Genomic DNA, 17096 nt, shown 5'->3' on the forward strand with positions numbered 1-17096 from the left:
TAAGAGAATGATAAAAACAAGCCACAGACTGGCAGGAAATATTTGAAACTCTTACATTACAGGACTTGTATCCAGAATATACAAATTCTCTCAAAACTCAGTAAAAAAAATAAACAACTTGGGAAATCATAAACAAAACTTAAAGACAACCTATGGAATGGGAGAAAGTATTTGCAAATGATGCAACCGACAGGGGCTTAATCTCCAAAAAATACAAACAACTCAATAACAAAAAAACAAACAACCCAATCAAAAACTGGGCAGAAGACCTAAACAGACATTTCTGCAAAGAAGACATCCAGATCGTCAATAGGCACATGAAAAGACGCTCAGCATCGTTATTTGTTTAAGAAATGCAAATCCAAATACAAGGTTATCAACTCACAGAGGTTAGAATGGTCATCATCAAAATGTCTACAAATAACAAATGCTGGAGAAGGTGTAGAGAAAAGGGAACCCTCTTATACTGTTGATGGGAATGTAAATTGATGCAGCCACTATGGAAAACAGTGTGGAAATGCCCTAAAATACTAAAAATAGAGTTAACATATGATCCAGCAATCCCAATCCTGGGCATATATCCTGAAAAGGGAAAATCTCTAATTTGAATATGTACCTGCACCCCAATGTTCATAGCAGCACTATTTACAATAGCCAAGACATGGAAGAAGCCTATATGTCCATTGACAGATGAATGGATAAAGATGTGGTGTGTGTGTATATATATATATATATATATATATACACACACAAACACACAATTCAATACTACTCAACCATGAGAAAGAATGAAACAACGCCATTTGCAGCAACACGGATGGATCTAGAGATTATCATACTAAGTGAAGTAAGTAAAAAAAAAAGAGGAAGACTAATACCATGTAACATTTATATGTGGAATCTAGACTATGATACAAATGAATTTATCTAAAACACAGAAACAGACTCACAGACATAGAAAACAAACTTATAGTTACCAAAGGGGAAAGGGGGTAGGGGAGTGATAAATTAGGAGTTTGAGATTAGTAGGTACAAACCACTATATATAAAATAGATAAACAGCAAGGTCCTACTGTATAGCACAGGGGATTATATTTAATATCCTGCAATAAACCATAATGGAAAAAAGAATTTGAAAAAGAATATATATATACATACATATATATGTGTGTGTGTGTGTAACTGAATCACTTAGCTGTACACCAGAAACTAACATAACATTGCAAATCAACTATACTTCAGTATAAAAAGAGACAACTCAATTAAAAATGAGAAAAAGATTTGAATATTTTACCAAGTAAGGTACATAGATTGCAAATAAGCACAAGAAACAATACTAACCATCACTAGTGATTACGAGCATACTAAATAATTCACAATTAAATTCCAACACTCAACTATTAGAATATCTAAAATTAAAACGCTTAACCCCACAATGTGTTGGAAAGGATGTGGAGAAGCTAGATTTCTCGTGAACTGCTGACTTAAGTACATGACATAACTGCTTAAAAAACAGTTTGGCAATTTCCTAAAGAGTCTACATACAACTACTCTATGATCCTATGATTCTGCATTACCTATGTCCATACAAAAAGGCTTGTGTGCATGGAGGCTCATAAAAACTTTATTTGTTCTCTTTTTCTATAAGTTCAACTCTTTCTTAGAGTCCACATATAAGTGATGCTATACAGTTTTTATCTTTCTCAGTCTGGCTTATTTCACTTAGCATAATAACCTCAGACTCCATTCATGTATTGAAAACCTCAGGATTTCCTTCTTTCTCATGGTTGAATAGTATTCCTATATATATTCCTATATATATGTGTGTGTATGTGTGTGTATATATATATATACACACATACATTTATTTGTCTTACAATTTGTCAATTACACTTCAATAAAGCTAACAAGTAACCATTTTATTTATAGCAGCCCCAAATCAGAAACACCTAAAATGTCCACTAACAGGTAAAGATATAAATAAACTATGTTCTATATATACAATGAAATACCACACTGAAATAAAAAAGAATATACATACGCACTGTAGCATCGGTGAATCTAAATCAATTATGTTAAAGGAAATAAGCAAAAATAAAAAAGAATTGACTCTACAATTTCATTTCTATAGAAGTATGCAAAATGCCAACTAATCTATAGAGACAGAAGTATTTAAGTGGTTGCCTTAGGATGAAGTAGGGAGAATGCTAGGAGGGAGGAGAAAGGGAGTTACAAAAGAGACAAAAGAAAATTTTTAGAGTGATAAAAATTTTCATTATCTTAACCATGGTGATAGTTTCATGAATATAAATATATTTCAAACTATGTGCTTTAAATACGTGCAGTTTAATGTCTATCAATTATGCCTCAATAAAATTTATTTCTTTGCAGAGTAATCTCATGAACAGTACCAAAAAAAAAAAAAATCCCAGTCAAATAACAGAAGTGTGTAGAGAAGTCAAAAGTCCTTTCCGTCTGGCAAGGCAGAAAGATGTGCCAAGTTGAGCAAATAGAAAGGAAGATCAGGCCAAGTCAATTATGGAGCTCAGGCTGGAGATGAATGGGGCTCCAAAAGAGAGTTTGAACTGTACTATGACCATAGGAAACCCAGTTTTGTGTATTCTTTTCATTTTCAGAATGTGATTTTGTGAACTTGATTTCGTCTAGTTTGTTTGTTTCTTTATTTCTCTGCCTTCACGAAAGTACCCTGCTGGCTTCAGATTGTCCCAGTGCTATTCAGTGACACTTTCACACCTAAAATTCAACTGGAATCTGTTGGGGAACTGGTGGGAACTGGGTCAGAACAGTTCTGCCAAAATGCTACAGATTATGTGAGATAAACCCTCGATCCTCCTACGGGCTGACCTTGGAGAAAGTAGGATGGATTTTCTCCTTCTGTCACAACATTTTAGAACTCATTTTCGTCTCTATTTCCCCTTAGTATTTATGTTAAGTTGTTGTAACCTAAATACAAATATAGTGTGAAAAGCATGTAATCATGCAGCATAATCTGTCCATACCTCCAGTTATGAATCTCTCTCTGACTCTGAAACATATGTGCATTTCTCTGGATATTTTCTCTATTTTATTAAGAACCATTCATTATATATCTGCATTTTTTTGTCACCCCTTAGTAAATATTCTGTCAAACCTTGTTTCTGTTTCATTTTACCCACACAAAAGATATATATATATATATACACACACACACACACACACACATATATATATATACTCTGTATTGTTTATTTCAAGCACATTACAACTACTAGGTTTCATACTACAGTACTGCATTTGCTAGAAGCTGTGTATTTCTTTTCGTGTGTTGATAAACACATGTGAGACACTTAACCTCAGTGGGAAATTTATTAACTATGATATATTGAAAATTATGTTGGAGACCCGAAAATGTTAGTAATTGGAAATTGGACTTGCTAATGAAAAATGGGAAAAAGCATGCATGAGTTAACAGCTAATGAATTTACAATTATATTTATGTTACTGTATCCTAATATGAGCATACGATTAATGATAAGCAATAGCTGTGATCTCTGATGTTGTAGAGTCATTAGAACGGAGTGACTACATTGAAAAAAAGAAGCACCCCCTTGTTTTTTTGCAAAGAAACACAAATGCAAAAAGGGATGTGGTCTTATTGGAACCTATAATACCGGAGCTAATTGGGAAAGGCCAGTCATATATTGCTATAGTGTGCATTTTTAATCATATTTGAACATATGATAAAACAAATATACATAAAAACATCATTGTTACTTAACATTGCTAAAAGAGTGTATGTTTATCATCTAAAAATCGTAAGAGAGTTAAATGTATACCATGTAAAATTGTGTTTTTTCTGCACAGTTTACATTGGGTGTATCCATATTTTTACCAAAAACATGTAATTAATTACCTGATTTTTCGTATATTGTCTTCTTGTCTAAATAATAGGGATAATGTGATTCATTTAAAAAAGTAACAACTGAACAGAAAAATATAAATAGAACAATTTATTTACAAAAGCACCGATAACAATGGACAAAACATACAACGAAAAAAGTTGGACCTCAACAAAGAAATGTAAATTAGATAACTGAGATAGTTTCATTATTTAATATTTTCAAAATGTTCTTATTTGAATAAAAAAGAAAGCAGATAAATGGTCCATCTCTGTATTATTAGTAAGAGTATAATTTAGTTTGTCAATTTAGAAGGTCAAATTTGGAGTAGGTACAATGCTTTTTTATAAGACAAATTTATTTTTCTAAGAACTTTCCTATTACCAAAAAACTCTGCTGTAAAAAGAGCAAATGGTTAAAGAGAGGTTTAAAAAGAGAGACTTTGGAACTTTTTAGTTTCTAACCACTTTCTCCCCAGTGAAACTATTATTTTTTATAATATAATATAACAAATCCAGTTATTTTTCTTCCAGGAATTTCAACAATAAATGTACTTTTTATATTTATACATTTCTTACTATAAATCTAAACACCACTGACCACATCCAGAGTTTAAAAACATTTTCATTTTTATTCGAACTCATTTTTCCCATCATTACCAGTATTATCATTGGCTAGACAGTTACTATCCATTCTTAAGATCTTAACAATCCTTATCTCACATGGATATAATACACAATATATGTTGTTGGAGCAATGGTTTTTTGCAAATGTTAGTTCATAATGGTTATTATGTTTATTATATAAAATATTATATTACTTAATGCATGTCCACTTTATTATGAAAAGTTTTTGTGTAGGAGAAAGTCCATATTAAAATTTTTTGCCCTGCACATATATTTAGATACAATGGTTCCATTTCTAAGTATTTATTCTAAACATAATCATATATGCATGCAAAATTTATTACAAAATTAAGTAATATATATAAAAATATTTGTTAAGCACATTTTACCTATGCTTGACATGGAGAAAATAGAAACAAGCAAATCTTTAACAGGAAATTTGTTAAAGTTATAATGTGTTATGAAATATGAGAGATTATCATAGTCATTAAATTTTATTTTACATGAGCATGTATTTGACATTCTAAATCTTTGCAATATATTGAAAAATAAAAATTATGATTCAAAATATAGAAATAAATTATATAATTTTATAATACATTTATTGGCTTATGTATGGGTTTGTATAATCATAAATATCAACAGATATTAGAGACAAGTACGTAAAAAAGAGTAGAATAATATATATCAAAATGTCAACACTACAGTGATTATATGACTATGAATTATAGAAAATATTCATTCTTATGTTTTTCTATCACTTTCCAAATGTTTTACATTAGACATATATTACTTTAGTAATTAAAACTTCATATATATATATATAGAAATCACATATATATGTATGTAGCACTGTATGTATGTATGTGTATGTGTGTGTAAATATATATATATACATACATACATGTATATGTATAGTGCTGGGGCCTATGCACTCCCTGAAAAAAATTAAAGCACCTTTCAGAATTAAGCTGCATGCAGTTTTAGTTTACATTCTTTAACTCATCAGCAAATATTTATGTGGAATCCACTATATTTTGATAGAGTGTAATACTACAGCTTCTTTTCTTGATATTTGTTATTTTGAGATTTTAATGTGTTTCAGTTTATTTTTTCACTGACAATTTTTTCCACAAATCATTAACCTATTTATTCATTAGATACCTTCCTTCAACAAGCATTTTCCCAAACTCAAGAGGTTATGCATAGACTTCTATGCCTTTTTGACAGCTTTTCTTTCTAATTTTTTTTCTTTTTTTTATCTTATTAAATAATTCTCACTCATTCTTCAGGCTATTGTTTAAATATCTCCTCCACAGCACACTCAATGATAAATCTTCCCTTATCAATGTAATTAGACTCCCTTTATTATATTTTCTCTAACTTTCTTATAAAACATTTGTAATATTTAATAATTATAAATCTATTCAAGCACCTAAATATATTAAAGCAAATATTAACAGACATAAAGGGGGAAATTGACAATAATACAATAGCAGTGTGGGACTTTAACACCCCACTTATATCAACAGAAAGGTCATCCATACAGAAAACCAGTAAGAAGACCGTGGTCTTAAATAACGCATTAGACATCATAGGTATCTACAGGACCATCCATCCAAAAGTAGTAGTGCACATGGGATGTTCTCCAGGTTAGATTGCATGCTAGGTTACAGAACAAGTCTCAACAAATTTAAGAAGATAAAATAACATCAAACATTTTTTCTGACCTCAATGATAGGAAACTAGAAATCAATTAGAGGAAGAAAAATGGGAAATACATGTGGAGACTAAAAATATGCTGCTGAAAAATAGTGGGTCAAAGAAAAACTCAAAATGGAAAACAGAAAAACCTCAAGGCAAATTAAAATAAAAATGCAATTTTCCAAAATCTATGAGATATGGCAAAAGCAATTTAAAGAGGGAATCTGATAGTGATACAGGCCTACCTCAAGAAACAAACAACAAAAAAAAATCTTAAATAAACCATCTAAGCTACAATGTAAAGAAAATAGAAAAGGAAGAATAAACAAAGCCCAAAGTCAGCAGAAGGAAGGAAATAATAAAGATCAGAGAAGAAAGAAAGAAAATAGAAACCAAAAAAAAATAATAATAATAATAATAATAATATCAATGAAACCAAGAGCTGATTTTTTTGAAACAGGAAACAAATTTGACAAACTTTTAGCCAGGCTCATGAAAAAAAAAAAAAGAGAGAAGACCCAAATAAACAAAATAAAAAAATGAATCAGGAGAAATAACAACTGATACCACAGAGATAAAAAAAAAAAAGTCATAAGAGAATACTGCAAATAGTTATATGTCAACAAATTGGACAGAAATGGACAAATTTCTAGAAACATATGACTTTCTAAGACTGATTCAGGAATAAACTGACAACCTGAATAGACTGATTGCTAACAGTGAAACTGAATTTGTAATTTAAAAACAAAACAAAATACTTCCAGCACACAAAAATTCAGGACTGGATGACTTCACAGGGGAATTCTGCTAAATATATAAAGAAGAGCTAATACCTATCCTTTTCAAACTGTTCCAAAAGCTTGATGCAAAGGAAATTCATTCTATGTGGCCACCATTACCTTGATATCCAAACCAGACAAAGACAATCCAAAACTGAAAATTACAGGCCAATACATCTAGTGAATATAGATGAAAAAAATCCTCAAAAAAAAATCAGCAAACTGAATTCAAAAATATATTAAAAAGATCATACACCCCGATCAGGTAGGATTTATTCCAGGGATGCAAGAATATTTCAATATCCACAAATCAATCAGTGTGTCATAGCACATTAACAAATGAAAGGATAAAAATCATAATGAGCTTTCAGAGATAATTCAAGAAAACAATCTCATTTACAATTGCATCAGAAAGAATAAAATACCTAGGAATAAGCTTAACTAAGGAGGTGAAAGTTCTTTACTTAGAAAACTATAAGATACTGATGAAGGCATGAAAACTGTACAAATAAAAGATATCCCATGTTCCTGGATTGAAATAATTAGCATTATTAAAATGTTCACATTACCCAAAACAAACTACAGATTTAATGCAATTCCTATCAAAACCCACCTGACATTTTTCACGGAACTAGAACAAATAATCCTAAAATTTATATGGAACCACAAATAGCCAAAACAATCTTGAGGAAAAACAAAAACAAAAAAAAAAGTTACAGTAATCAAAGTAGTATGGTAGTGGCACAAAAACAGACATGCAGTAAATGGAACAGAGCAGAAAGCCCAGAAATAAACACACATACACGGTACAAACTATTGGATGTAAGATAGGCTCAAGGGGAATATAGCCAATATTTTGTAAAAACTGTAAGTGGAGTGCAACCTTTAAAAGTTGTATAAAAATTAAAAAAAAAAATTTTTAGTTCAAATTAGAAAAAAAAAACCCAGCAAACATTTAGAGAGTAGAAACAGAGGCCAGTTACATGACTACTTCTGTTGCCTAAATAAGAGATGAGTCTACATCGATACACCCAGGTTCTATCTCAGCACATAGACACTGTCGGGACTCAATAATATTTTTGCTGAACATATATAAATGTGTGAACACAATTAATTAATATTAATTAATATGTATAATATATGTTTGGTTCTTTCTTTCTTGATTATTTGCAAGGACTTTCTAGGCCAGTTTCTAAAGTCAGATTACACAGAATTTTGAAACAGTTATCAGCTATTGATCATTTTTATGCTCCAAGTCACCTACTGGAGAAATCTATTAGAAGTGACATAATGCCATTGACAGTTATTCTTGACCTTCATGCCCTGTCACTCAATGCAGAAGAATCATTAATAGGCTAACCTCTAAGAGCTTAACTCAAGCATTGGCAATCTTACTGAACTGCACCTAAACTCTCCAGATAGCCAGAATTAGGATAGAGTCTCAGGATGAACCAAGTAGTAATTCCCTGAATGAAAATCAGAGATCACATTACCACTCATCCCAAAGGCTTTACCTTTTCCATCTACCCAGTGCCTTGTCACAGCTTTGTTTATTGCTACACTTTCCTGTTTTGTATGGCAAAACATATATACATCATCTTATGTAACAATGGTATGGGTTTTTTTGTCACCATCTACTAATAATCTAACAGATAATTCACTCTGCTATGTAATTATAGATAATCACAGAGTAAATAGACAATAACATCATTTTGAAATATGTTCTCTAATATTTGATTGACAAAATGAAAAACACTTTGGAGAAAATCAAGCTCCTTTAGTTATACAGGACTATATTTTGTCAAACACTTCTTTTAATTGTTTCACCAAGGTTAAAAGATGGTTTATTTGGACTGTGAAGGAGCTTACGGTTCAGTGCATAGATATTTCAAAACTCTAGCTATTTTCAAATATTTTCATTTCCTTGACTCGATGAATTAGAAAAATCGGTGGAATAAAACCATAAGAAATCAGTATCAGAACTCGTAATGGGTATTTTTCTTTTTAAAATATGGGAAAATGAAACTCATAAATATAAGGCTGTTAAATTTAAAAAGCCTGGATTTCAATAAAGATGCAGACTGATGGTTTTCAAAGCCCATATTCTTAATTTGTAATCATTTGGTTAAATTTTTTTACAAATTGATCATATTCTTTTACAAAAAATCTCCTAAAAATGACTAAGGATGATCTGAATAATCATGATGATAGTGAAAACACAATATTGACAATGGAATTTTTTTCTCCTTCAGTTGGGAAAACTATTGTTTAATGAAAATCTGTGCTCTACATGGCTTCTAAGTATTTAAAATATTGGTGTTTAAATTTTTTTAATTTTTTAATTTCTTGAATTGAAATATAGCTGATTTACAATGTTGTGTTAGTTTCTGGTGTACAGCATAGTGATTCAGTTATACACTATATATATCTATTCTTTTTCATTATAGATTATTACAAGATACTGAATATAGGTCCTTGTGCTATTCATTAGGATCTTTTTGTTTATGTATTACACATATAGCAGTTTGTATCTGCTAACACCAAACTCCTAATTTATCGCCTTCCCTCTTTGGTAACCATAAGATTATTTTCTATGTCTGTGAGTCTCTTTCTGTTTTGCAAATAGTTCAAAATATTGGCATTTTGCAATGGAAAAACTTATTCAAGTTTAAAATTCTAATTTTGCTTATTTATTTTCTGAGCCAGGGATGTGGAGGAGCAGTGAGACAAAGTCAAAGAAGCAGAGCACTGAGAAAAGGAGAGGCAGGCATAGCACTTTTTCTCACACAGAAGTTGAGAATTTAATAGTTGATTAGCTGTTAGAGTGTTTCGGTGGTTCCCTGTGGTTTACATTCCTTTCTGTTTAATTAATGACTCTCTGCCTTTTAATCTGGCTCCTTTGATTATTAACAGAGTAGCATTGTTTATTTAGGAAGAATGGCGGGGAGGTGGTTGTGAAAGAGTATTGGTCAGTATCTCACCCATATTTGAATGCCTAATAGTGTCTTGCTCATTCACACGGAGACCTCATTCTGTATTTAACATGCATCATTGTTGGTCTACATTATAGATCTAAACTTTATAACTCTGGAATTTCTTTAGAAATTTGAAATTGTTTTAGGAAAAGATCCTTTTTTAAGTTCCACAGATCAAGCATAATATTGAATACATTTTATATTCCTTCAGCCGGGGCGTCCACACAGGGATATATAATCATTGACATAGGACAGGTAAGGTTTATATTAACCACCCTCAGACACCAAGGTAAAACAGTCCAGGGTTTATTTAAGAAAACGAAGCATAGTTGAAATTGCTGTTGCTCTGTTATTGAATCATACTTACTACTTTTTATAACCCCTTCTATTCCCACAATTTCACTGTTATTAATCCAAGAAAACAAGAATTTAAGACTCTGTCTCTTTGTCTCTTCCTCTGGCTTTGAAGACTACAATAAGCTCTGTTGAATTTATTTGTTTTGTTTTGTTTTATTTTGTTTTATTTTATTTTATTTTTACAAGACACTACAATCACATATTCAGAGGTTCTACAGTAGATTTAGTTTGTCCTTCAAAACTGGATTAGAGAGAGATGCCAACACATATGGTAACTCCTGGAACAGTTTACAGTTTGAACAACCTACAGGAAACCATGAAAGCCACATTTCCTGTCAGTATTGTGAAGCCAAAATCTGTGTTTGGAAATTAACTTGAGCTTGTACCGAAAATCTGTGTGAAACCCATTTAGTGATCTGATATAGTTTTAGAGGTGACATATCCTGAATGACATTCCAATAAAAGCTACCAAAATCTTGACTGCATTTTAATGAGTGAAAGTAATTTTGAGTTCTGCTTTGTGTTTTTTAAATGCGTACTATTTTTACAATTTTTAAATTCCATTCCAAATCAAAATTAAGCTCAGTTTCTTGTCTCTGATAGTCCTGTCTACGTGTTCCCTTTATGTTTCATTCTTCTTCCAAAGACAAGAATACTTGAAATTTTTCTTCTTGATATAAATTCCAATTTTTCATGTGTGCTCTGTGTATATATGTAAATAATTTTACAGCCTCCCTTTTATTAGACATTAGTTGTGAAACAAACCAGTAACATGCTAAATAAATTTTTTAACATCTACAGTATATGAGCTCTTTATGTGAATAGGTCCTTTGATCTATCAGAAGGAACACATTTAATAAGAAACTATAGCAAGTTTCTAAAGCCTGAAAGCTTCTGGCTGTTAACAATTGGCACTTCAAAGCATCTATGACAACAAAGATGGTGACAGCTAAGAGTGTATCATGAGGAGAGTTTATAGTAAACAAATGTCTCCTTTGATGCAAATTTGGTTTTCTAAAGACATTAGCTATTACTGAATGGAATTTCAAAGGCTGCTCTATAAAGCCTGCTTAAGAAATTGCTCTGTGGCATTACTCCAAAGCCTGTGTTTACATATTGAAAATGGTTCTTTTTTTCACTTTTAAGTGGATGATTATAGCTATAGGTACCTTCCATTTCTATAACGTGCAGTGAGGATAACATGTCAATTTGTCCCAGAGTATAATCTGCTATGCCACGAGGGATGCTTTCAGTCATTAAGATTCTTCTCACTTTGGATAAGCTACTCACTTTGTTGCATTTGTTCTCCCAGGGCTCGGCTATTCAGCAAAAACATTGCCTTCCTCTCTCTACAGCTTCTACTTGTATGTCAGAAATCTGGGTAGTTGCATATCTTAGAGTGTCTCCCGCCATCTTTAGCTTTTTTCACTATGGAATTGGTTACTTCATTTTTCTCCTTCTTATCCAGTGACGTTTGAGACTTACTGGGATTCTTCTTTCAAGTGCGGTCTCCTCTCCTGCTTAGTACTCAGAGCAAGAGGGGTGGACAGTGCTAGACATGAAAATCAAATTTGCACCTGTCTACCCACCAGGAAGCTAAATTGAAGCTGACAGGTCGAAAAGCAACAACAATTCAGGAATACAATGAGACTTTTCTTCAATTTTTGAGGGAAAAAAAAAATCCCTTTTGTTTACCAACCTCCTTAGTGATATAGTAGATATCCCATAGGTCTGAAAGATGCAAGACAAAACACTAAATTAGGTGCTAAGAAGTCACAAAGTAGTTGTTAAGTTTTGATGCCTCTTACTATTGGATAACTGTGTACAGGATTTAATGGCTGAATTGGAAGGAAGAAAACAATCATACCTCAATTCTCTACCTAGTCAGTGTTAATAAGCCACCAACAAAGGTAACGCTGCCAAATTTAAAATTATTAGTGGACAGTTGTTGTGAAAGAGGTTTTAATGACTAAAGGACACAATGAAGATATTTGAAAAGCCTTATGAAAGACACGTCAGCCCAATCACAAATTCATACTCTAAGTACGAAATTTTTTGAAATGATGTGAAGGTCTATATTAAATAGACATCTTTTCCTTCTTTGTAGCCAAAATACAAATGAGACCATTTGGTAGTAGTTGAAAAGGGGAAGTAATTTACCTCTATCATCTTGAAATATTTTCTTCTTATTTATTTATTTATTTAATTTATTTTATATCTATTTTTGATAATTTTTCTTTTCTTTTTTTGGTTGGGAAGTAATTAGGTTTATTAATTAATTTATTTTTTAATGATGGTACTGGGGATTGAACCCAGGACCTCATGCATGCTAAACACGTGAACTACCACTGAGCTATACCCTCCCACCCCTTCTTATCTATTTACATTATTTGCTGAAGTGTTTACACATACATGTGCCCATATTTTTGATGCAAAAACATCAGTATGTTTCTTATCATGATACACCAAGACACAAAGGTGAATTGGAATGAATCCAACAATCACTAAATATGTATTTTATGTTTAAACCAAAAATTAAACAAAATGATCTATTTAAAAGCCAACAAAGTAAAATGGAGAAATACTTACTATAAATATGTTACTATAAAAACAGTAGATTTAGTAGATACATGTTAGTCAGTGTAGATATAAATTGGTAAGATCAACATTAACATTCTAATATATACTTTAGGTAAAAGTAACAATACATATTAACATAGGAGGAAATCCAAATGTATAATCAATATACCTATAAATGTTTGCTGTCACTAATTGTCAAATAAATGTACATTGAAACTAGTTAAAAATATCTTTTGCCTCTCAATTTTGCAAAAATTTGAAGCAAGTGATAATATAAATAATTAGGGAATAAGAAAAAGGCATTTTTCACATGCTCCTGGTGAGAGTGAAAATGAATTCATCTTTTGGGACAGCAATTTATCAATATTAATGAAAGCAACTTTAACATTTTTATGAATTTTATCTCACTTTTATCCCATTTTATGTATGTTATTCTGATAATTTATTCTAAGGAAATTGATAGAGTTGGACATTAAGACATGTGAAAGTGTGCAAAATAATGTTACTTCTAGTAATGAAAACTTTAAAAATTAAAAAAATGCATTTATTAGGCAAAATTTGAACAGGTAAACAGTTATATCTAGAACTAGCTGGCTAACATAGACAAGATGTTGTAATTAATATTTAGGCATGTTATCATGCTACATTTTGGTTTGTTGTTATTGCCTTGGTGGTTTAAGAGTTCTACTTTGAGCTTTTACAAGCATTATCACACAACAGTGTTCATGCTGGTAAGTCAAAACTTTTCTGGTTTTGGGGAAGCAAAGCAGTGCACATACATGAAAAATTTGGGGTCAGGAAAGTGATGGGGCCAGAATTTAGGTAGGTAGCCAGGAACCAAGAAGATAAATATCGCACAGAAATCAGAGCAAAATAGGTACCAAGAGTAGGCAGGGCATTGACAGGAAATGAGAAAGAGGTGAAATCAAGGAGAAGAGTAAGCTCCGGGACCCATAAATAAGAAAAGGCACCACAACTAAGGCAATTTTCTATTGCAGCTTTACTGAACTTTAAGTTTCTTGAAAGAAAGGACCATCTTTTATCCCAACACTTAGTAGAATGGCTGGAAATAATGGGTGTTCAAAAGTAGAATTGAAGTAATGGACTTTTTACCTTTTAATCCCAAGACAATCTATTCTGGAGTCTTTCAGCCACTTAATATAAAAAAAATTTTTCCCAGACATAAATAAGTGATAATTATAATAGTAATTATATAGTTATACTTTGAACAAAGGGCAGAAATATGCATTTTAGTTATTTTACACATGAAGGTAGATACTCTGGATTAAAAAAGCATCTAAGGGAGTATTTTTATGTTGTTTTTTCACTTTGAATTATTCCTTTATTATTACTGTTGGTATGTGATGTTGTCTGCATTTGTTTATCTGTTCATCTCCCCAGCCACCCAGTGTGAGCATCTAGGCTTGGAACATTTATTCATCTTTACATTCTCAGCTCAGGGCTGTATTGATACCTCCCACTGTTTTTGAATTGATCAGAATGATCTTCCCTTTTGGACAACCACTCCTTTCCTATCTCTTCCCCATGCTTTAGGCTGATTTAACTTCACATTCTAAGAGTTGACCTGTACCCCAGGCTTGAACAGCATTATCATTTCAGAAGTAGCCAAAGTTAGACGTGGCCAGTGAAAATAAATCCTTGAGATGATTGCTGGAGTTCTTAGATGAAAAACATTCTTTTCTTTTGAACTCCAAACTGTAAAAGTGATGTAGGTGATATTTGCTCATCTTAGAGAAATTCTACCTAAGAATGACATGAATAAAGAAGAGAGTAAAATGGAAAGATGAAGGAAGAAAGGCAGAGAGAGAGAGAGGTTTGATAATGACGTTACTGAGTCCAAATTCATTCTGCTCACCACGGGACAGGCCAATAAATTAGGATATGAGATGGTGGGGCAAGGAATAACAGCTTTATGTGGAAAGCCAACTGACTGAGAAAATAGCAGACTAATGTCCTGAATCACCATCCTCCTCAAGTCAGGATTTAGGTTCCTTTTATATGAAAAAGGGGAGGAGGTGTGGTTGGTTGTTGCAAACTTCTTGATGTCAGAATCCTTTGTTCTTGTGGCTGTCCATGTGGGTCAGGTCATGATGTTCCTATAAACGGCCAACAAGACTAATGTTATTTTCTATTTTGCAACATTTTATCTTTATATGAATAGGAAAGTGTTATACCATTAAAGGTCAGAGCTTTGAAAAAAAGGCTATCCTGCATATTTCAGGTTATAGGCAACATTCTTTTTAAAGGTGCAGAACCAGCATGACTAAGCACAGGAAACAGAGCCAGAGGAACAGATCTAATATAGAGTCAGATTTGTTTTTCCTACTACAATGATATTGAACACTTAGAGCTCTGCCTAAAATGTATCCAGGTCTTCTCAATCATATGAACCAATACATTTATTTTTCACACCTTAATTTGAACTAAGCATCTGTCACCTACAAGTGAAAAATTCACTAGTAGAAAGTAGGAGCAGCTATACAGACATTATCTGGAAATTAGGGACATTTGATTATAGACTATATTAGGTGATATAATTGTATAAATGTCAATTTCTTTGGGTATAATAATCATAGCATGGCTGTATAAATCAATGGTTTTAGGAAATACATGCTGAACTATTTAGGGATAAAGCATCATAAAATCTGTACCTTGTACTGTTAAATGGATCAGCAAAATATATATCTATAATTAGAGATAAAACAGACATGGGAAAATGTTAACAATGAGTGAATCCAGGTGAATGATGTATGTTGTTGTGAAAATGAACAGGGGAAACCTAAGTCAAAATGGAGTTGGGAAGCCATGAAGGAAAGGCTCTGGTACATATTATCACTTTCCAGTTTAGGGACCCCAGCAGGAAGAAAGATTTCCTTCTTCTAACCCAGCAACAACAAGCTGCCCATCGCTTGCAGTGCACTCCCTTCCCAAGAAAAAGCCACAGCTAAAACCTAGTGAAATCTGACTTTCCCTTGGTCTCTGTAGTTTGCCATAGTTTGCTTGTCCCAAACTGCAATTCCACTGCTGTTCCCCAATAAACTCATTTTGACTAGCTACAAACCTTGTTATTTCATTTTTAAGGTCAACAGTGTTCACTGACTATTCTATTGACTTCCAGTAAGTTTGACATTTCTTGAGATAAAATCTGAGGGGAAAACTCCAAAAGCAATAATTCCTGAGTAGCAGAATTGCTTTATAATAGAGGCTAAACAAAACACATTTCTTTTCAATTTTTGCAAAACTTTTTTAAAATAATTTTTTTGTTTATTTATTTTTTGGAGGGGGTGGTAATTAGGTTTATTCATTTATTTATTTTTAATGGAGGTACTGGGGATTGAACCCAGGACCTCGTGCGTGCCAAGCAAACACTCTACCACTGAGCTATACCCTTCCCCCTATTTTTGCAAAATTTTATAAACTCCTTTACTCACTAGAAGTAATCAAATCTTAGCCAAATGAACACTATAATAACTTTAAAAAAAATCTTCCTAGCCATGCAGAGATCAAACTGTGTAATAGATTCAACATTTAGCAAGTGAAGTTATGTTTAACCGAAAGAATCAAATTGTCAAGTCAGATTCGCATTAATCAGAGATCTTACCCAGTACCACTTTCTAATCATTTTGAGGATATATGTAATTACTAGGTACATGTGAACTACATTCACACATTTCAGTAGATATTTTATTGCCTCATTAGGATATGCTCTGTCCAGATTAAAATATTAGGTTTCTAAGTAATATATGTAGCTGGATTATGTATGTAAAATGGAGACATTTCACTGCTGAAACATCTTCATTTTATACTCAGATAGTTACATAGGTTACATGACGTTTTCCAGGGAACTATATCTATAAATTCTCATTTTCTAGACCTGTTTACCATAAGTAATGCTGGACAAACCAGGCACCTCTTGCTAAGAACATTACATAGATAAAGGGACTTTGATAGTAAATATCATTAGTGTGTTAGTCAAGAAGTCTATCTTCTGCATGTTTATGAGGAGCTTTGTCCAGATTACATAATTTTTTTCTTTCCACTGGGCATGCAACCCCTCACATTGAGAGAGTGGAGTGTAGAGATATTGCTGATTGTGTTTTCCCCAGAATCTCAACCTTCCTCTCCTATCCTGAAGACTCCCATGTCAGTTACCCA

General features: G+C 32.3%; 1 non-coding gene across 1 annotated transcript; it reads right to left on the reverse strand.

The window, feature by feature from the left end:
- Nucleotides 1–16260: 16260 nt before the first annotated feature.
- On the reverse strand, nucleotides 16261–16334 carry TRNAA-GGC (transfer RNA alanine (anticodon GGC)). The gene has a single exon. It is a non-coding gene; the product is annotated as a tRNA-Ala (tRNA).
- Nucleotides 16335–17096: the final 762 nt, after the last annotated feature.

Source organism: Camelus bactrianus, chromosome 14, assembly GCF_048773025.1.
Source record: "Camelus bactrianus isolate YW-2024 breed Bactrian camel chromosome 14, ASM4877302v1, whole genome shotgun sequence".
Classification (NCBI taxonomy): Eukaryota; Metazoa; Chordata; class Mammalia; order Artiodactyla; family Camelidae; genus Camelus; species Camelus bactrianus.